Raw genomic sequence first — 24,421 nt, forward strand, 5'->3', positions numbered from 1 at the left:
TTATTCCGGAAAATTAAGTGATTACCGACCCGCAACTCGGTAATTTTGTGCCCCGTCATTGTCATTGATGGTGTAAAATGCCGAGTTTCAATGAGATTTTTAAGACAGAAATGGATGTCATACCGTGAACCGTTATGGCTTAGTACAATTGTACGTTCGAACTTCGGACGAGATATTAACACAATCTTAATAAATTCATCGATGTTCTTGAAAGAAAACCCGCGGTTTCCATTTCCACATTCATAACATGGTACATCTGAACTGCTACCTTTACATTTATAGCAAATCATTTGTGCGCAAACAAGATTTACTACGTGCTGTTTTCACCCTCGTTATTCGTATCTAGAAGCATAGTCTCTACATCAAAGACTATGTACAAATACTTTTCTACACGGGTAATGTGCTGGTTTTGTCCATAACATATGTCGTCACGCTCAACATGATCATAGCATGATTTACACAAACGCTCCCCGCATTTATGCACAGAATTACGACGGCGTCTCAAATCAAACAACACCACATTCATCACACATCCTACCCACATCACATATACTCTTTTTTCGTCCGTTTGCATCTTTGTGATTATCAAAACATTCATTCGTCGGAAACAATCTATGCCAATCATCGCATTTACGATGCATAGCAGAGGGTGATAACTCATGATACTTTTTACAATACGTATACCTATACTCACACTTATACCACTTATGCCAGAAAAACACCAGACTTACTGTACCCCTGCAAGCAATGATCACAAAAGCCGTCTCTCCCCAAAAGTTTACGAACGCTAGTTATCAACTGATAATGTGCATCTTCATATAAGATGTAACTTTGTTTGCCATCTTTAATTCCAGGATATATCACATAAAATTCGGTTGTCATTTGATTTCTTTCATACACAATGAACTGGTACTTCGGTGCAAGGTGGTTCTGTATTTTTTCACATCATTTAAAGTACATTCATTTTGATCTACCGCATTTATTCCCAATTTATGGTTAGTTTCCTTGCCTGTTTTAACAAGCGTTTCGGGTTGTTTTTCAATTCATACACTTGAGTATAAATTTGATCGTCCCTTGCCATCCCAAGAATCACACTCTTTGGGAGGCAGTACACATACTTCTCCATAGGAAATAATATATCTTCGAAGAAGTCAGCCAATGGAAGATATTTCTTAATGGTTCGTTCACGTTTTCTAACTCTTCCCTTTCGGAGATGTGCAGTATGCACCTTAAACGTGACGTCACCTCCGATTAGGAATGCCACATTACTGTTGAGGGTGTTTTCTACTACGGAGAAGAGGACCTCCTGGTTCAATTCCGATTTTTTGCGCCATGACAGGTAAATTCGTTTATTTTACTTCGAGGCAGTGCTCTCGATAGATATTCCAACATACGCGTTGTTACCAACGTCTTTCAGCGTGTTGTCCATTACAAATTGATACAGTGAATGGATATACTTTCCCGGGTCTTCGATTTGCTTACCAACGCACTTAATGTTTATTTCCGTCCCCTTTAATCCAAAATAACCATATGTTTGGGATGTATTCTTTACTATTTCAAATTCTGCTGCACCAATACCAATCATTGCGTTTGTTGATCCGTCATTATGACCCAAAGGTGGATCAACAGTCATGCTAGTACTTGGCTCAGCCAAGTTAACAGGATCACCTAGTACTTCCCCAATGGCCTCACCAAATAAACCATCAGTTTTACCTGCTAATATCAGCTGCTTGAACTTTTCACAAGCCTGATTTTTTATACTATCCTGTATAAATGAATGTAATAAAACAAAATTATTTGTAACAAAATTTCAAGTGTATGCAAAGACGAAAGAAATTATTTACAATATTCGTCGTTTAAAAATTAAGTGTTGGTTATCACTACTTACATGGAAGTTAAAAGTATGATGTATGCAAGAAATAAAATTACAAAAAACAAATTGCATGGCATAAAAATGTGCGTATGTTGTAAATGGAAACATGTTGCAAACTTTCATGTTACGCAAAACAAAATGCATGCTCTCCTAAAAAATAACTGATGCAAGAAAAACTAATTCATTCAAAAGCAATATGAATGCTACAAACTGTTACAAAAAATATTGCATGTGAAAAAACAAAACTTATTTAGATAAGATAATGTAAAAATGTGTTATGAAAAGTTTTCTTAAACTATTAATATTACACAATGTTTGTCGTCAATGACACTTTACTACTGTGAACTTGGATACTTTGGAATTCTGAATTCCGTTCTAACTTCTACTTATGGGCTCTATTCAATCTCCAATCTTTTGTCCTGAAACAAAAGAAACCTTATTAATTACTTGTAATTTATTTTCATAGTCCTTTTTTATGACTCGCTTTAAGAAGCTCATTTTATTTATTGGCTCGATTGTTACACAAACTCCGCTTATTTATTCTCTCGTATTATTTATTTTAAATCGGATCATTTTCTTTTGTAACTTGCATTTTATTTTACTCGTTCGTAAGTTAAGCATACTCGTTGTAAAAATATTGCGAAAATACTAATTATTTGATGGATCGCTTCCTCCGGAAGGTCATAAGAACAATCGTAGATTGTGATTATTTTACTCGTTCCTATGCTAAGCATACTCCGCAGAACAGTTACGCTGTGAATATTAGAATGTTTAATCAAACTAACTCAACACAACTGAAACTAACCTTTCTTTCTCTTTCTACTTGGCCTTTTCTTTCCTTTCCTTTGCTACATAAACTCTGTTTATTTCACTTAATTTTATTTATTCAGTTCTGCAAGAACTTCTTTGTCGCTTAACAGAACACTCGTAGAGTGTGATCCGTCAAATGAATCGTTTTACTACGGAAACTCCTAAGAGCAAATTTTATTTGCGAACTTGTAAATAATTCTTAAATCATTGTCTCTTGTTAAATTGCTACTATCTATTTTTCTTTCCTTTCTTAGTTGTTTGTCTCTTGTTAAATTTCTACAATATATTTTTCTTTCCTTTGCTACGCAAACCCTGAACAATCTGATTGTAAATCTAGTTAAGAAATAAAAATAATAAGAAACATACCTTTCGTAGAAATCTACAGAAAATATCCTGTTCTTCTAATACTTCTGGTGGAACACTAACAATAATAGTATTGCAATAAAGGATTGCCTAAAATATAACATAAGATGTGGTACAACATATAATGTACTAAGAATATTTATGTAGTATACACTATATAGTATAAAACATTATATCTTACTATACACTATGTATATTTACTTTATCTTATATGTTAGTATACAATATCAGATCATATGTACATTCTTGTAATATGTTTAATATCCATACATATAAATTGAAAGAATGGTGTGACGTAAACTAAAGTGGTTAGTAAGATTATATTGAGTGCATCTAAAGATATATTTCTGAAGTATGTATGAGAAAGTAGCTTACATTTGATTCTATATAACAAGACGTCAGAATGAAGTAGTTTTTTCATAATATATATCTGAAATAAGGTAGATTGCATTTTCAAATACGAGTACTACAGAAGTAATGGGATACTAGGGTAGAAAAAGCAGTAGGGAAAAGTCAAAAGGGGTACTAACGGTCAAAAAAGGTATACAGGATATGTCAATGGAATTTTGGTAAGTTCTACGAGTGTTGTAATGAAAGACCTAAAGGAAACATTTATAAAAGGTTTAGAAAAACACGGTTAGAGTTCAAAATAAACTAAGAAATAATGTAGACATATAAAGAAACTTCAGTTATACATGGAAAACAAAAGCAGGCATAAAGACAGATATCAAAACATAAGAAACTTTGATTATACACAGAAAACAGAAAAATAACAAAGAAAATAAGTTACAAGCACAAACAGAAACATAAAAGGCATAGGATAGACAAAGAAAATACCCAATGTCAAATAGCTTGGGTTATGCTAAAGAAGATAATACTAACAGAATAGAATAGCAGGCAAGCATCTTGAGAAATACCAGTGGTAGTGCTAATAATACCAAATGGGAGAAGAAGCCAAGCAAGGAGGATACTAAACAGAATAGCAGGCAAGCATCTTAAGAAGTATATAATGCCAACACAATAAAGAACACATACACCAGCGTTAAAAAGAAGAGAACCCACAATTGGAAATTCTATGAGACATTTAATAATAGAATTGGTAACAAGCATAGAATAGCAAACAAGGAGACAGCAAGCAGAAACTTTTCAAATAGCTTAAGATTAGTTCAGGATAGGAACATTCCGAGAAAAAATCATGTATGAGCTTAAAAATAACTTCATACTGGCTAATTAACAAATAACCAAACCTAGAAACTTCTACTTAGTAGTATTTATAAGAAAAAATAGGTAGTACGCAGAACTAAAAATAAGTTACATTAAGAACAATGAAGCGTACAATCAAAGACACGAATATCAAAGAAGTGAAACATTAAATTAATTCAAAATAAATTACTCAGATCATTTGCATATTTAGGCTAGATCATAGTAAAAGACATCAAATATGAGTCAAAGAATGCAACATGACATCAGTAAGGAAAACAAGCAAAAGTGATCTACCAGGAACTACGAATGAGAAGACATAAATAATACCAACCACAGAAATAAGCTAGAGCATCTTGAAACCAATTTCAAAAGACATACTATTAATAAAAAAGAAAAGCAGGAATAAGTTAACTGAAAGATACAAAATATAAATAAAATTTACTTGAGGGCAGAAATAATGCTGTCAAAGTTAGGGTAGATTAAGTTAGTAGCATTAGGTTAGCTCATGTTCAATAGGATTTTTTTAAAAAAAGTTGTGAAACTCAAGCAAGAGAAGATACTATTCTGTAAGAGGAGGAACTTTACTTACTTCATTCTATAGAATAATTTAAGGTTAGAGTAGCACGCGAAGGAAACAAGGAAAAAGATAGATACTCAATGGAAATACATACAGAAAAGTGAGAAAGAAATATTTTAAAATAGCAAAAGATGAAAAAGAATTTTAATAGCATAGCACAAAGAGCAAAACAGAAAAACAGAAAAATAAAGATAGATAACTACACAGATAGAGCTAAATAGTTGAAGAGAAAAATGAAAGATCGATAACCACAGATCTAGCTAAGTAGCTGAAGAGAGACATGAAAGATAGGAAACTACGCAGATCTATGTAAGTAGCTGAAGATAAGGAGAATTTTTTGTTGGAAAAAGGTATATAGGCAAGGATATACATTACAAAAAAAGAAAAGTAGGCCATCCGACGTATGCCAAATCACTTACATTAGGAAAGCATAGATCTAAGAAAATTTTAATTAATTCATAATTATTCTTTCGTCAAGCAAAATTTCAGTTGGGGACCAAATATTAACAAGGCAAATCGTAAATGCAATAAATGAAATTTTGTTCGCATTAAGAAGTGGAATAACAGAAACAGTAGTGGCTAAGAGAAAATAACGATTTGTAGCAAAGTAGAAAAATCAAGAAATCACATCAGGAAAATATCAGTTCATAGCAAGGACACAATAAATGATAACTATATTACTTTATCAGCAATGATGCATTGATTACGTTATGTTAAAATGAGAAAATAAGTTAAACCTAAAGTACTAATTAAAAGAAAAGCTAAAAGCATAGTTGGAAGGACATTGGATCGTGACATAACTTAAAGTTTAGTTAGAAGCCAAAAAATACTAATGCCAAAGTTAAAGTAAGACAAAAGCAATATGTAATACTATGCGAAAAATTCGAATCCATAAAGAACAACACTTGGATATCATGTCAAGGTAAAATTGTTCCTTAAGTCAAATCTTCAGTATCACCCAAAATTTGTAGTATCAATAAGCTTATTCAAACATATTTAATAATTAGTGTAAGTCACCGTCACCTCCTTACGTTTTATCGGTGTTACAAAATATTTCCGTTGTTATGCTACCATTTTCTTCGTTTCATTCAATGATAGTACGATTAACTTTAGTGTGAAGCAAGTTTAAAATAGTCAACCATAATGTAAACTAAGGATTTCTTTTTCTTAATATTATTTTAGCACAGATGTCTCTCTCCATCAAATTCTGATTCGGTTGATATATCCGTCACTAAAACAAGAATCCAACATTTCGTAACATTTCCTTATAATCAAAGTAATCTATTTTCTCCATACTCATATTTCGTAAAAGTCGTTGCAACACAAACTATCAATGACACATCTGTTACACCGTTTTGCGTTCTATAGAAACACGATTACCTCCTTCCATATTTTTCTCCCCCTAAAACCGATATTGTTACTTTATACTAAAGATTGCTAGAGTAATAATAAAGTATTACTGTAGTTTAGGTTAGTTAAAATTGTAAAATAGTCTAAAGTCAGCAAAGCAAAAGCAATCAAAATAAGTATATGTGCTTTTACTCTCTATATAGTGGAAGAATTCTTTAATAAAGATTTATATTACTGATAACAAACTACTTTTAACCTTGAACAATTAAGCGCAGAGAACGTTCAGGAAAAGAAAGACAAACGTATGACTGCTGCTAATTAGAAAACTCTCAGACAGGAGCCATTAAAGTATATCTTTCGTAAACAATTTAAGATTTTTTTAGTATGTTGAGCAGACAATAAAAGCTTCATGGAATAAACGTAGTGTTCGGAAATAAAATACGATGTTCGACCGTGGTAATAGACAATAAGGTAGAAGGTAAACCAGGATGAGGAACTCCAAGAATTGAATATCTAGATGCAGTCAACAAAAGAGCAAAGCTCGTAAAAATATATTCTTCCCCATACTCGCATTTAGCACTATGTATGCTTCATGAATTAATATACGTTTCCCCTCGCGACGCTAGGTGAACAGTTAAAATTGAAAAGCAAACACACTGAGACTACAATGCCTTCCTTTTCATCTCTACACCCATTTGTTCCGCACCAAAAAATTAACAATCACAGTTTTTCTGTATTCTCCAACCCACATTTCAAAGGTTTGCCTTATATCCAATGATTACCATGCATCGCTCCTAAAAGGACGCATAAATCTGACAATCATTAGATTAGATCTTATCGTAATTTCTGGATTCCTTCATTTTTAAAAACAGTCCTATTAGTCACAGAAATGAATTATTTTCCAAACATAAACAGCCTTTCTCCGCCCGTCAAAATTCCGTTAACATCGTTTTAATGCTTGCCTCCATCTCATAAGTAAAACTGTTGATTCCCTGCTCTAACAATTACTTATTGGTTCAGGTAGCGTTTCGGTGCAAACTATCTCGGATCCACAAGTCTCTGAGTGATTACCAAACTTCTTACGTGGCACAACAAATAATGGTACCCAAAGGCAATACTAAATTAATTTCCATTGTAAACAAGTATCCGTTTTCCTCTCGTAAATTGTCGCCTAAAAGAAGTATATAGGAACATTACTTTCCAATAAGGACTTGCAAGCAACAATTTATACGAATTTACTTTATAAAATTCTCTCTTCCCCACTCCTACCTTTTCATACACTTGGAAAATGTAAATACTTTTTAAAATCAGACTTCTTATGTTTTTTTCACATTACATCAACGTAACTACAATAGTATTAATAGTTCTTCTAATTAGTTCAGCTAAACAGACTGAAAGAAAAAACTATTATCTAAATATCATGCGTTCTCCTTCCGATCTTCCAAACAAAAATGTACAGAAATTCAGTTTTAGTTACCTTGACTAGTCCTCAAAAGTATATAACCTAGTATCGTCTCAAAAGAAATACATTTATTATTCAGAATTTAAAGATGGACTGGATAATGCGTAAATAAGAGCATTTTTCCTCTTGCCAAACAAGTAAGACAATTCATCAATTCCTGCTCCTGCTAAACATTATCTTTGCTTTCCATATAATAAACAGAAAAGAAGCCCAGCTCCCGACCAAAAAAATTAGGTAAACAAATTACTATAGTTGCTATTATTTAAATTTTTCATTCCAACGTCAGTATCTCTTCTAAATCATGTAGCCAAACTATACATAATGTTACGCATCTAAATAAGAGTTAAAAGCAATAGAAAACAATGTTATTTTTAAAAACTCCCCAAAATTATGACATTAAACTGTCTTTTGTGTCTGTAATGCATCGCAGTAATACAGTACGTAGACTGAAACACATTCTCAAGGCATATTACTTAAAAATTCTTTCAGATAAGTACCATAAAGCGCTTTCTTACTAAATCATTATTATCACATGAAACAATTGTAAACAATATTAAATATTACCACTAGGTTTCTCTCTGTCTGTCTTCTTCATGTCTATCTGCAATTCTATCTATTTCCACAGCGTTTATCGTAGGCAGGGGGAAATGAATTAAGATTTTGAGGTCCTGGAAGCAAGTATTTCAAGGTGCCGGTTAAATTTTCTTTACTCCCTCATAGGGTTATCAAAACACCGGAACTATAATATTTTAATATGCTCCAAGTTTATAATAATTACATTCATTATTATCAGTTAAATGCATATATACTGTAGTGTAACACAATTGCCAAATACAACCCACCTCACAAAAAGTATCGGTACTGAAAGAGTACTTAACTATAGTAATACTGCAAGCGTAGCAAACGAGAAAAAATAACATCGGTCTAAAGTCTATACTATAATAACTTAATTGCTGTATATTAGTATTAAAGAGAGGGCTTTTTTCGGGGAGCCTGGGTCCGGAGCCTAGGTTCCATTGGCTCCGTTCCTCATTGTAGAAACACATTTAAAGTTATAAACATATCATTTTGATTCATTTTTCAAATCTTATGTCTACTATAAATAAGTTCTTTCCATGCATTCTTTTCATGCAAAGCAGGTCACAACCCAGTCTCTCTATTTCACTTAATTATAATATATTCCACGGAAAAATAAACGACATATACTACAGATGTCACGAGTAAAATAATTACGTGTATCCGCTATAAAAGTGTTCTTACACTATGATTCTCCAAAACAGTATCTCGCATAATACGAAAACAGTTCCAAACAATGTCATACTTTATCTAAGTACATTCTATTGGATGTTCCCACTTTCGACAATATAAGTAAGGGCAAAAAGTACACAAACATAAATGATCTCCCCAGACTGAAAATTCAAATACAAATATAAAAAGCCCAAAAGATTTTCTCTTCTGTTTTCTCTCGTAAATCGTATATTGTTGCTAAAAGGTGGCATTACTCCTGCTTCCAATTAATTTCAAGAGTAAGCACTAAAAATTTAGGTCTATGTACACTAAGCAGTAAGTGTTCCAACATTGGCGGCTCTGGAGGGAAGGCACTGCACATTTTTAAAAGTCTGTCTTTCTTTAAGTAAAACACAAACATTAGGTCTCCGTAAAACTTCCGTATGTGGTCCCCCATACGTAATACAATACAGGTTCCGTCTCACATACCCTCACTGTTAAAGTACGCGAAATTAAAACAACTATAATAATAATAATAATAATAATAATAATAATAGTGTTTCTACATATTAACATTTGGTAATGATAAATCCGAATTCAATTTGCGCTCGGGTTCGAATCAAATCGTAAGATGTAGGTCCAAGTCTCATATAGCCTCGCTGCTAAAAGGGACGCTAAACTGAAAATCAAGTCAGCTAACACTTATGTACGTAAAAAACTTAGCTTCCATTTCCAATGTTATTTCAGATCACAAGATATATAATAGAATATTATTTAAATGGTAATATAAGTCTTGTAAATATAGGGTCGTGTTTTATATAACCTGTGTATTAAACAACATTTCACTACGTTTACCTGCTGTAGAATATTAATTCTTACTGGTACAAATATCCGCGATGGGTCCGTTCAACTATTGTAGTCTACATAATAACTGAAACAAACTACCCATTCCTTTTCGCGTTTCCACTAAAAGCACAGCTTTAAAATTTCTAGTGGAAAATCTCTTATTAAAATATATTCATATTTCGATGGTATTAAAACGTTAGGTTGTAATGTGCCACCAACTAATAGTACAAACACAAAAATAATAATATATTATATACTTTATTGCATCAGAGCTCTGCAAATATATATATTCTGATGCAAATCAATAAGAAATTTAAATAAAAAAAAAGATCTAAGAAAAAATCAATTTTTAAAATATCAAAATCAAACCTTCCTCTTAAAAGCAGAAAAGAAAAAATACCTCCCGTGCGATAAAAGGGCTTGTCAATAAATAAACGAAAGTCTCCTGCAAAAACTTTCCCTTCTGAAACTTTGTAAACATAAGAAAGAAAGAAGCAAAAAGGAAAACTTACCTGATTTTTAAAATCTTTATTATTCTCAATCACATCAAAATACAACTAATGAAAATCAGATGTTGTTTCTCACTAACTACACAAAACGGAACTGGGATTTTTCCTCAAAAATGTTATTCTTAAAGGCAATGCAACCCCAAAGTAACCAATGAGAATACGACTAGTCTTTTTCTTCAAAGTGAAGTCCCAGCTGCGCTGGACGATCCCTTTTGTTATAAATGAATACGATTGCTCACTTTTTACCTACAAGCAGGCAAAAATATCCTCTTTCAAGCTGCAACAGTTCACTGTGAAAAGCGAAAATTTTAAAAAAATCTTTATACGATTTCTATAATAAATAATCAAGTTGTTGCAATGTGAATTTTTTTCTCAAGTAAAAGATTTCAATTAAGTATCCGCCTCTGTTATGTGAGCTGTATAATTCAATATATGATACCGTTTCATAACAAATAATGTAATCTTTTATAATCTCCGTTACAAAGTCAACTCTACGGTTTTATATAATGTTCACCTTAAGTGAAGTATAATAATTTTTCTTGTATCCGTCAATAATCATTTGCCCTAATTCACATAATGTACGACAAAAAATATCAGATTTCACTACTCTCCCTCTCTCTCTCTCTCTCTCTCTCTCTCTCTCTCTCTCTATATATATATATATATATATATATATATATATATATATATATATATATTAAGGATGGACAAAATTTTCCGGAATTCAGAAAAAATCCGGAATTCGGAAAAAATCCAGATTTCGGAAAAATTCCGGAATTCAGAAAAATTCCGACATTCGGAAAAAATACGGAATTTAGAAACAATCGGAATTTTTCCGAAATCCGGAATTTTTCCGATTTTACTTTCCGGATTCCGGAAAGTAAAAATTCTGGAATTAGCCATCCCTAGCTAGTAGCTGTTAAAAGAATAACAATAATGAATATATATACTGTATTAGTTTCTTGTAGTTGGATATGTCTTTATCACTTACGTAGACAATTGCTACTGCAGTTATTTACTGCTTTATGAGGAAGGTCTTATTTTCAGACACAAAAAAGTCGCCGGTATGTCTCAAACATTATCGCGTTCCCACCTGCAGCTGCTCCAAAGCACTGCAAACTACTTTTTAACCAGACGAAAGGCAGTGAAGGAAAAGAAATCTCAACAAATATTCTAATAACATTCGCTTATTGTCAACATACCTATGTACAGTAAAAACAAATTTATAATTTTTGACTTTACGAAGTATACAATGTAATTGTTCAATAATTAACATAAGCAGGCACTCATTAATTTATATTAATATAATAATTAATAAAACTAATAAGCGGGTGATTTCTGACTCAGTGGTAGAGTTATCATCTATGGTATTCTAACCCAAGACATGTGGGTTTTCGATGGCTAATTTTGTGTTCGAAAATTTTCCCGGTTGTACTCTTGGTTCCCTTTCTTATATTTGTTCCATCATCATTCATTAACGAATTTAGTTTATCAAAACTCTATAGCCATATATTCATTCTGTTCGTCAGTGAAACAAACAGTCTCAAGAACTATCTGATGGATTACCATCAATTTTGGCCATGATGTACAGAGTCAATAGTTAAGAATCGAGTTCCCTGATGAATGTAATATTCAAACCGGAAGCGGTACAAATCAATCATTTCCGGTTTTAACGTTAATCATTATGTAGTAAATATGGTAATAGATAGCGAGAAGCGGTTTCCAGTAATCGACATATGTAACACTCATGTAGATAAAATGTTACCCAATTTGTGCATCTGCTGAAAATAATGAGCTTAGGTGTTTAGAGAGCATTTTCCGCTTTAGAAAATGTGTGCTTGGTAAAGAATATAGAGAATTAGTAGAGTCAGGCACGTAGTTAGAGTATGGTAATAGGAAGGGAGGGTCTGTCACGAAATACTGTGGTTATTTACCAGGGGCTCAATCATTCTAAACTATTTTATTGGCAACATATATTGGTTCGTTTAGCCAAGATTTCTAATGGGGGGATGATATGAAATACTGTGGTTACACACCAGGGGCTCGATCAATCTAAATATTTTACTGACAACATACCCATATTGATTGGTTAGGACAATAAAATGAGGATATATTAGTAAGTATTTTAATAAGAAGCTATGAAAAAATCTCGAGTAAAAGAATATAAAAAAGTATTGAAAAAGATATAGTCTTCCGAGGTCATTCGAACGGTGTCGAGAATTTTGCGCCTGGGGAATTTGCGCCCTACCTCAAGAACAGAGAAAATTGCGCCTGCGATGTACCTCCACCGGGAAGTTTGAGCCCTGCAAAATAAAAGAACCTATTCGAGCTTACGCATTTGCTCGGAGGGGCTGGCATTACAGCATATACAATCTTCCCCCCACAGTCATACCATTTGTGATTTATTTTCATTGTGACTATATAAGGGGAGAATAATCTTCAATATAAGCCAAAACAACACAACGGATCAACGCAATCACTGCTTCTTTCAGAGATGATTTTGGGGGAACACTGGCCTCCCCAGAGCTCTCAGAGTGTCCCCTCGGAGGAGACCAAAATAATACGACTATAATATAATAATAAATAGAATAGTACCAGCAGTGACCCCCCTCCGGAATACTAAGTGTGCCCCCCGGAACATTTTTTTCTGAAAGAACGACTGAACGCAATTGTGCGTTTGAAGTGTAATTCCAGCAAGTAAACACACTGTACATAGTTTTCTTGATAATATTACTGACCTGATTTTACATTCACTTTACATTTTCTTTTCTATATTTTGTGTCCTGAAAAGCCAAACAACTCGCAAGGATTGTGAACAGAGATATCTGGGTAGAGCCAAACAGCCTTTTGTAGATTAAATTATTCTCTTTGATTACATTAATAAATAATTATGTATCAGTCATTTATACTTTTATTGTAAATTTTGTTCTAGTAGAATGAAAAATTGTATTTGTATGGATTGCCTTTTAGTGAACAAAATTGTATTTTTTTCATTTGTTCGGAATATTATAACAGATGGAGTAACTCACTGAGATGATGAGAGGCAAGCCTAGTTCAAGTGTGAGTGGAAGTTACTTTACACAATACAAAAATAAGTTGAATTGTAGGGCGCTAACATCCCAGTGCAAATATATAGCCGGCGCATTTTCCCCTCTTTTTGGGGTAGGGCGCAAACGTCCCAGTGCAAATATATTGCGAGCGCATTTTTCCCTATTTTTGTGGTAGGGCGCAAATTTCCCGGGCGCAAAATTCTCTCATTCAAGAAAAATATAATGTCCGTGAAGTTGGCAAGCCACTTATGTCAGACCCCAATTTCGACCTTAAACGTCGCTAGTGCTACGTAAGTGTTCGATGGGGACGCAAATCGTTAGTATTCCACAGATAACGTGTGCTTTTTAAATAATGGATATAGGTCTTCTAACTGCATGCCAACACGCCCACTTCTAAGAATCATCTCAAAAATGAGGTTAACCGTTAGAGCAAGTAAGTGCTCATTAGTGCCATTAACATTAACGTTAATGCCTCCATCGTACGGCCCTTTGAGTAATAATAACACCATGCTCTTTGCTAGAGTCTCAATGCGTCCCTATATTCTCGCGAACATAATGCGCAATGTGGATGTCCCCTGACGTGCCCAAATTAGTTACTTTTTTGCAACTATTGTTTATCTGTTATTGTTTATTGTTTATTGCTAGTCTGCAGTGTAGTCCTTACATTAATATGCAATTGTCCTTGATAATCATTGCATATTTACAAGCAATTTGTTATTACTGTTAGAAGATATCAAAAAACAGCAGATAAAATCTACTACTTAACGGTTCATATTTTTCTTTATAGAGTACATAAACGATTAATAATAATAATAATAATAATAATAATAATAATAATAATAATAATAATAATAATAATAATAATAACAATAATAATAATAATAATAATAAGACTATTCCAGCATAAAAGTTATCAATTGCATCACACTGACAACAAGCGACGCATATTTTAACTTCATAAAAATTACTTTCTCACGATTTTCTGGAAAACTACGTATGATAACATCTTCATTATGTCAAGTTGTTTATCTCAGTGCGATATATGTCTTACCTCTGGACAATATCACAGTAAAACAAAAATTAAATATTAGGAGTACATCATACTTTTGGACTACATCTCATTGACCATGGGAAGATTGAGTAGTGTATACTTTAGGATGTAAGTGTCAGTTTAACTTGCATCATACATTTTTAGGATTACAAAAAGGAAATTTGTTCGTTTGCATTTGAACAAAATTCTTATTATTACAAAAAGAAAAAAATATTTTCCGAATTCCGGAATTTTTCCTAATTCAGGATTTTTTCCGAATTCCGGATTTTTTCTAAATTCAGGAATTTTTCCGAATTCAGGAATTTTTCCGAAATCCGGATTTTTTCAAATTCCGGAATTTTCCGAATTCCGGATTTTTTCTGAATTCCGGATTTTTCCGAATTCCGGATTTTTTCTGAATTCTGGATTTTTTCCGAATTCCGGAATTTTCCGATTTTCCCGAAGCGTGATCCGATCTCATTGACCTGACCCGACAACCCGACCCGAGCTGACCCGACTGACCCCACCCGACAACCCGACCCGAATAGCCTGACCCGACAACCCGACCCGAGTTGACCCGACTGACCCGACCCGACCCGATCCGAGTCGGGTCGGGTCAACCCGATCCGTTTGAGAGCACTATGGTCACGACACTGGGTGAACGCTAAAATGCACTCCCATTGGGTATTAAACCCGGACCACGTGTACCGAAGTCTTACACGTTAACCACTAGCTAGATCAAGCGGGGGATTTGTATATGCATCTTAATGAATATTTGGCACTTTTGAGGTTTGGTTATTTCTTTTTATAACTGATACCAATGTCCGACGTAGGAGAAATTTATTTTTTTTTCTTGCTTTAGTTCTGTGTAACGAAATTTTTATTGAGGTCAGTGTTCTCACCTGCTTGGACGGCAGGGAGTCTTCTCGGAAGGCAATAGCAAGAGTCTCTTGGCGGAGACAAAAGGAAATCGTTTAACTACAATGATAAGGGTTGAGGAAACAGGAGAACACCTGTGATTATTTCCAAGCCTTCAACTTTCATTCCAAAATAGGTTCTTATGATTCCGGGACCCGTGCCACTTTGAGTTTTCTTTCTTGGTAATTAAAACGTATTTTACAGTATATATAGTTGCACGTAAGAAGATACATAATATGAATTTTGTAATTTAAAATTTAAAAATGCAGTATGATATTTAAATACAAAGTACTAATTTTATTTCATCACTTTCAGCCCAACAAATGAAATTCAAACAATTCGCTCCCTGGGTCTTGGTCATCAATACTGCGTCTTATTCTTTGTCTTGCAGTCAAGTCTTGGTCCTGCATTTCGTAGTTTTGGTGGTCTTTTATGCTATACAAGAGCCAAGAATGCTCGCCTCATCGGAACAAATGAAGACCAAGTGTAATTTTGATTATGGTCTTTCATACTATACGGAAAGCAAGAAAATATGCTCATCGCTTCTTGGTGATCACCAAAACAAGGCCAAGAGCAAGATTACTATGCAATTCGTCTTGCATATCCAATCTTTATCTTGTTGTTGTATCGATGTCCTTGGGCTTGGTGAAATAAAATGAAATATTCAGTTTAAGGTCCCTCGATTCTGCACCGAGGCTAAGGGGTACGGTGACCATGAGAAATGAATGAAATGGTGGAATGAAGAAAGTGGGAGGAAACAGAACCCCGAGAAAACCCACTACACGGCGTTTCTCCACCACAAAGCCTACTTAGCACAAGCTGGGATCGAACCATGGACACCATGCACCAGAGATGAATTCTCTACCACTGAGCCACCGCAGCCCTGCTTGGGGTTGGTCGTCCATATCCAATCTTTCTTTTAGCCTTGCTTATCACGTTAGCTGCCATGTGGGTCCGATCGGACCTACTTGAGTGATCTAAGAAAATGTTCTTGTAGGTCCGATCGGACCCACAATTTCTAATTCGTCGAATTGACGTTAGAGTACTTGTATTGTTAAATCCTGTCTCTACTGTTATTGAACTGTAGTGTTTTTATTACACATGTAGGTTTTGGTCTTTGATATTGATTATTAACGCCGCTAGGGGCGCTAAATACCAAGTAACAAGCATTTGTTGCTTTAGTAGACCCGATCGGACCTATGTTTTGCTTTTTCAGTGACATTTTAAAAAGTTTAATAATGGATTCATTATTTATTCTAATTTATTTTCACAAGATGTCAGTGTCCCTGTCATTTGCTGAATTTTCAGAAAAGTCTAGATCACTACACTGCTATTACTAATGAGATCGAGTTCTGCGCATATTTCTTCGTTTTTCATTGCACAAAGATATTACTTATTAGCACTAAAAGCAAGATGAATATATCCACACTTCTCACTTCTGCACATGTAGTAATAAACAAATAACTTTCTAACAGAGTTGCCAGTTCAACTGTAATTTATCCCCTTGCCCATAAACAAAATATACACACGTAGGTCCGATCGGACCCCCAACTTTTATGCACGCGGATTCACTACCATGCCTTAGATTATGTTTCAATATTAATATTATGTTTAAAAAATATGAACCAAACAAGAATAATGTAAGTAAGTACGCTTGGCACTCTACCGGTGAACAACAAAATTCACCCTTGGCAACGTTGCTGCAACTTCTAGTTTTGTTCTACATCCAGACTCCATATTGGCGTAGATATTAATATTACAGTCGATTGGTAAAATCAATCTTCCACATTTACAAATTAAAGTACACACAAGTACAAAAATAAGCATTTACCATAAAAACACTACCTGCAAGTGTTCAAAATAGATGTATGGTTTCTATAAAATCAATTGAAAATTGCTATTTTTAATTAGGCAGCTAGCGAAAAACAGCAGCTTTCGATTCCAGCCGAGTTTAAGCTCAACCTAAACTCAGTTGACCAAAGTGAGCTGATCCGACTGACCCGACCCGAATAACCCAACCCGAAAACCGGACCCGAGCTGACCCGATTGACGCGACCCGACAACCCAACCCGACCCGACAACCCGACCTGAGTTGCCTGACCCGACCCGTTCGAGAGCACTACTCCAGTATTACGTCTACTGAAATATAAATAAAAGAGTTACGATCTACAAGTTCTCTAATCAGACATACAAAATACAATAAGGTCCCGTTCGCAATCTAATAAAAAATAATCATTTTATCAGCAAATTCATTCTTGTATAAACTAATCCTGTCGTAAAAACAAATCACTCACCATATATATTTTCGTTAAAATGAATTTCTTTTTTTCTTTTTCTTTCATTCTGTTACTATACCAAAAAAAGGAAAGGGCTTCTACCACAAACAGCACAAAAGATCTCCGTTCCGGCAGCCAGTTTGCGCGAAACGATGTAAAAAAGGGAAAAAAACTGCTCTTAAATCCTCACCAGCTCGATTACCTGAGTTTCTTTTTTTTTAACCTAACAGATGGAACCATTGTTTTCTGTGTTTTTTCACAATATTATTTACAAAAGTATTGTACAAAAATATATATTTTTCATAATCATATAATGATATTCAACATCCATATTAAAATCCAATAAATATAATGTATATTATTAAAAGTATAAATAAACAATATATTGCTCACTCAAACGGTACCTCCTGCAAGATTGAAATATAACCCCAATTCTCTTCAGTTAGCCGCGCTAACTGAATTTTCTTCCATAAAAAAACTCGGGACCGCGAGTCCGGTTCCGCTATCGCCCGCTTCGTGCACAAACGGTGCGGCTCGTGCGTCATCGGCGTGCGTCGTACTTCTCCAAAGGATGTGTTGACGTCAGCGGTAAGTAAATATTTTGGAAAAAAATGAAATGAAATCTTTGAGTTTTACGTCCCACGGTTATGCCGGTTAGGCTAAAGGAGACGGTGATGATGAGTAATGAATGAAATGGTGGAATGAAGAAAGTGGGAGGAAACGGGAGAACCCCGAGAAAACCCACGCACACGGTGTTTGTCCACCACAAAGTTCACTTGGCGGGGGCTGGGATCGAACCCGGGACCCCTAACACCAGAGGTGAACGCTCTACCACTGAGCCACCGCGGCCCCTAGTATATATTTTATTTATGCATCCATTCAATAATTTTAATTGGTATAACAACTTAAATTCATAATTACAGATGTCTCATTGTGCGGAACAGTATGTATATATAAATCATAAAAGATCATAATTACGGATTGAGCTCATTGCGCGGAACATTATGTCATACGTAAATAACAATTACATATGTAAATAACGCGAAAATTAATTCATATTATCATTAATACTGCATACTCTCTTATAACTTCAATTACATACAACATACCCCTTCATAAGTTCACTTGCAAAAAACTCATTGCGCTATTGGAGTAATTACACTCTCATTACCAAAACTATTTACTTCAATTACCAAAATCCTGAGATTTGTACCCCTTACCTACTTTCCATTCTACGTGTATCTGGCACACATCTTCGAGATACTTTTCTGCGTTCCAGCATGAGCACCTGGTAAAACATTATTACGATAATCAATTATAGATGTTACCAAACTAGTAGTTATACAAAATTTTATAGGGATTTTTAATAGCTTTCGTTTTCTTGCATAATATCCCTTTAACCAATTTATATCCTTCTACGCTTACATTATTTTCTAATTGTTCTATTATTTGCATCAATTCTTCATCCCTTCTTTGATGTGTAAACACAGTCTGAGACGCAAATGGATTAACCACAAATTAATCTTATACATATTTGTTATCTGATATTTCCAAGTTGATTCTAAATCAATTGACTCAAACATCTGCGTGTCATGGACCCTAGAAATAAAATCTGAAGGCGTGTTTAACACACTAGGTACATGTTTGACTTCAAAATCAAACCCTAACAGCCGATATGATAAACCTCCATAGTTTTTTTTTACTTTCTTTAAATTTCGTATGGCATATGCCAATCGTTGGTGATCAACTCGTACCTCAAATGTACTATGTAAATATGTTTTAAAACGTTCCATACATTCAACCAATGCCATCAATTCCAATAAATATATAGGATTATTTAAATCATAAGGACGAAGTTTTCGATTAAAATAAGCTATAGGCCTAACACCCCATTACTATCATATTCTTCGAGACATCCCCCTAAGGATTTTGTTGATGAATCCGAACTAATTACAAACTTACCGTTTAAATTAGGTAAAGATAATACAATATGAGTCTCAAATAAATCTTTGAATTTATCAAGCGCCGCTTGCTGCTCAGGACCCCATACAAACTCAACCTTTGCTGACCTTAATCGGTTAAAAGTTCCAGAACTTCCTGAAAATGTGGAATAAATTTGGAATAATATTGCAAAAACGCTGTTAAACTATCAAACCTCTTCTGTTTTTGGGCGGAGGCAAATTTTTAATAATTTCAAATCTAGAGGGATCTAGATACAAATCATTTCCATCAATAACATATCTTAGGTACATTACCTTAGTCTGAAATAAAGTTGACTTACTTAAAGATAACGTTATCCCAGCTTCTCTGAATTTCTGCAATACCAATTCTAATACTCGCTTATGTTCATCGGTAGTATCTTGAAAAATTATTATATCATCGAAGAACCACTCAATTCGTAAATGTTTTATTGGATACAATATTTCTGTCATTATTTTTGATAACATGCAAAATTTCAATCTTCTACGTGCAAAAATAAGCCCGCCAAAAATACTTTACATAACCCCCCCAAAAAAAGTATTACACGGAAATATAAATTTTAGACTTATGACGTCATCAGCTCCTATGTCTCGACACAGGAAGGTGTGAAACCATCCGTAATGTCTTCTGCAATGCCTCTGGACTTGAAAAAAAAACCCGGACGAAAAAGCTCAAATAGGAGAGTTATAACGCAATGTACCATGAAACACCCCGTATGGTACAAATTGTACCATGAGATCCCCAAAGGGTTAAATCCTGGTAATTAACTATTAATCTTTTGTCTCCCAATTTGTTATTAACCAGAAAACTTGGAAAACACCATTCACTATCAAATTTTTCTATCACGCCTTCTTTTAACAATTCATCTAAAATAATATCCATATGCTTCTAATCTTGTTTACTTAACGGATACGCCTTTTTCCTAATATGTGTTTCATTATTTACACGTATTTTATATTCAACACCTTTAACCTTGCCTATTTTCTTACAAAACCATCAGAATAATTTTCAACAAGTTCATCTACATATTCTTGCAATGTATAGTCTTGTTCCAATAATACAGGATCTACCATCAGAGGATTTATACAGCTATTCTCCCCAGGACCGCTCTGCATTAAGGCATTTGGTACTTTTTCTTCCGTATAGTTGGCAACTCTGCTACTCACGGGACCACTCACATTGGATGTTGATTCTCCAACAAACCATCTGGACAAGGACACCTTCGGCAATTGATTGGGAAAACCAAAAGAATCACCAGCATCATCGTTGTCTTTCCCTGAATAAGTCGGGTAAATCTCTGTCTCTACCTTTCAATTAATCTACCGGCGAATAAGTTAAAGGCGCAAATTGTCCTTCTACTTTTAACCACAGTTTGTTAATAACCAAATCCAAGTTCGCCTGAATTTGCTTAAGTTTCCTTATGCCCACAATAAAAACTGAACTCAAATAAGGCACAAGAAATATCTTTAAATTATAGACCCTTCTACGGAAAGTTATAGGTAACACAACATATAAATTTAATGTCAACGTTTTATTATCCACTTCAACACTAGTAAAAGTTTCACTTTTTACTGTAATAAGTTTAGTTAAGCATGAGTTCCAACGTTCAAACAACTCTTTGTTTACCATCGAAATAATACTGTAGCTATCTAAACCACCGTAATATTTTTTCCCATAACAAAAGCCTGAACTGCAACTGCACGATATGTTTTTGACGTAATGTGGTGTCAGGATACTGTTTATTAATTTCAGAACTTAATGGTTTCATTAACTCCTGAACACTTGAATCACACTGTGATTTCACTTTTGTGGGCCCCATACGTATCATATTACGTTGTTTTTCCGTATTATTTACAGATGTATATTGTCCCTTTTTTGAAGTTTTTATTCTGGTAGAACAGTTCATAGAAGAAGTTCCTTCCCCACGACCATTACTTACATAACCAATTTCACTCATCAGATCACTATTAGTAGGCTGGGATTGATACGAGGAATGTACCAACTGTCCGCCTTACATTACAATATTTATACGAATGCGCACCACCACAAACATAGCATTGCAACTGCTTATTTTCTTCACACAGGAAGGGGATGTCAGTCCTTTATAAATCAACAAATCGTTTTTGTAAAGTTCATATTGATTTACTGCAGTCAATATTTGCCAACCTTCCGGTTCCTTATCACGAAATAGATCGTACCTAAGTTGGGGATTTAAACCCTAATAAACTTGTCGAAGAATAGCTATATTATCCAATACAATTTTACCTTCCAATAACTCATAACAAAGGCGTATTTCCCTAATATAATCAGAAGCACTTTCATTAGGATATTGTAGCCGATCAATAAACTTATTTCGTAATTCACGTTTACCTAACACAGAAACCATGTCATTAAGTATATGAACATAAACAACCAACCAATCATTTGTTGTTGAAAACTCACTTATCAACTTCAAATGCAACTTACCCGAAGTCCGAGATAGAGCAGAAACATATAAAGCCTCGTCGGGATATAACTCTGTTGTTTTTATATGACATAATGCCTTCAAAAATTTAAATAATTCTTCATAACGTGTACCATCACACTGTAGAATTTTTTTATTGCTTATAAAAAGTTAACTTTGGCAGCTGACTGAGTCACATTTGCAAGACTCATACCCAGGCCTGCCCATGAATTGGCTCCCGGAGCCGAAGCGTGAGCGACAACGAGCGGAGATAAGAACAGGTGAGCACAGGTGTTGGTAGCTCCGCCCCTTCCACTGCATCCGATAAGTGTTGCCAACCACACATGATGGTAAAAAACCTACGGCCAAGCCTGGTCACAAATTCGCACGATGTTGAAGCATTGAGCAGACGCAAGCGTGAAATGTGCAGGTGTGCTCTCCCCCTCCCCATTTCGAAAGCAGTGACGCGAAAACACTGCAGGAAATAAAATTGGTACGTTTTTTGATCGAGGAAGACGCATGATAGAGGTTACAGTTAGCGTTGAAGTAACTAACAAATGAAAAAGAAAGAAAGAAACTAATATTAAACATGTCAGCTTACAGACGTAAAAACGACTGCAAAAATTGGAAACGAATTGTTTCAGGCCTTTTTTAGCTTGCTTACACAATTCGTGACATTGTATTACATTAGCACTCGGTCTGTAACTTGTCACTCGCTTCACGTTTGCTAAGTTGTGAACGCCTGTCGTTGCTAGATTGATAGCAGAACGACGGGAGGTTGAAAATAATAATAATAATAATAATAATAATAATAATAATAATAATAATAATAATAATAATAATAATAATAATAATAATAATAATAATAATAATAATGCGTATTATTATTATTATTATTATTATTATTATTATTATTATTATTATTATTATTATTATTATTATTATTATTATTATTCGGGCCAAAGACGGATGAAAATGGGGATTGGAGGAAATTCATAACGAGGAATTGCATAGTTTATACCGCTCACTTAACATTGTTAGGGTCATTAAGTGTAGAAGGCTCAGGTGGCCATTCCGTGTAGCCAGAATGGAAGAAATTAGAAACGCTTTCATAATTTTAACTGAAAACCCAATTGGAAGAAGACCACTAGGAAGACCTAGACGTAGATGGGAAGACAATATTAAGATGGATCTTGCAGAAATAAGAGTACAGAGTAGAAACTGGATCCAGTTGGCTAAGGACAGAAGTTAGTGGAAATATGTTGTAAACGCCGCATTGAACCTTCGGGTTCCATAGGCCATAGAGTTAGTTAGATATTATTATCTAAAAGAAATGTTCAAATGTTGTTAAGAGACAATTACACAGAAGAACTGAGTTCCGACCAAACACTAATTTGCCGGAAGGAAATTCCAGTGCAGTCCAGCCCACTTTAAGCGTTATCCGTGCAATCCACGTTTCATGTTCAAGACATTGGGAATAATTGTTCGTATCATTCAGTTGGAACGTTCCCTTCCAAGTTTACGCTGTTACAGTAGGCCTACAACATCGTGACTTTCAAAACCAGTCAGTAACTATCGAAGAAAGACAAGCGTGTAGCTTCAGTCGTTGATATGATTTAACATTCTTTTTCACTTTTAACAAGCTACCGGCAAGCAACGAGCCAGGGACAATATATTTTTACTTATTAAAAAGACACTCGTTGTTAAAAAAAAAAAAAAAAGACTAATGGTACCCACTAATGGTCACTCTTAAAAATGGAAAATCTCTTTGGCTCTCTTAATATTTTGTTTGATTCTTTGCGATCAAAGTAACATTAAAAGTAAAAAAAATGAAATGAAATCTTTGGGTTTTACGTCCCACGGTTATACCGGTTAGGCTAAAGGAGACGGTGATGATGAGTGATGAATGAAATGATAGAATGAAGAAAGTGGGAGGAAATGGGAGAACCCCGAGAAAACCCACGCACACGGTGTTTGTCCACCGCAAAGTTCACTTGGCGGGGGCTGGAATCGAACCCGGGACCCCAAGCACCAGATGTGAACGTTCTACCACTGAGCCACCGCGGCCCCACTTTAAAAGTGGAGTAAGAAATACTATTCTTCCTATTGATAGTGTAATAGTGGCTTCTAATCTCCACAACCAACCCCTTGCTAAGCCTATTCGTACACACATACATGAATAAGCTAATTTTCTGGATTTTTTTTTTTCGTATCAACAGATTATCTCTTTTCCTAAAAAGCGAAACAACATACCCACACTCGGATTATGAACTTGATAATATATATATATATTGAAAACTGGTTTTCCATTGGGCAAACTGGCAAATTTTTATAAATGTAAGCGATGGTTTGGTTCCACCACATCCTTCTTTAACAAAAGGAAAGAAAACAGAAGAAAAGGAACGTACATAGTTTATCATTTGATTGCTGTTACCAGTTTGTGTTGTGTATAGTTAACGGTTACCACATTGTAAAAAACACTATACACTAAATGGCAATCAGTT

General features: G+C 34.5%; 1 protein-coding gene and 1 long non-coding RNA gene across 5 annotated transcripts in view; one reads left to right on the top strand and one right to left on the bottom strand.

Annotated features, from left to right (window-relative positions):
* eys (eyes shut) overlaps positions 1-24,421 on the top strand; it is a 1,117,243-nt gene that overhangs the window by 878,738 nt on the left and 214,084 nt on the right. The gene's annotated exons all lie outside the window — the stretch shown is intronic.
* Positions 1,964-22,490, bottom strand: LOC145693378 (uncharacterized). Its single transcript, XR_014132764.1, has 4 exons — positions 21,941-22,490; positions 18,715-18,782; positions 3,050-3,136; positions 1,964-2,292 (listed from the first exon to the last, which is right to left on the bottom strand). It is a non-coding gene; the product is annotated as an uncharacterized LOC145693378 (long non-coding RNA).

This window comes from Thermobia domestica, chromosome 8, assembly GCF_964235325.1.
Source record: "Thermobia domestica chromosome 8, izTheDome1.hap1.1, whole genome shotgun sequence".
Lineage (NCBI taxonomy): Eukaryota > Metazoa > Arthropoda > Insecta > Zygentoma > Lepismatidae > Thermobia > Thermobia domestica.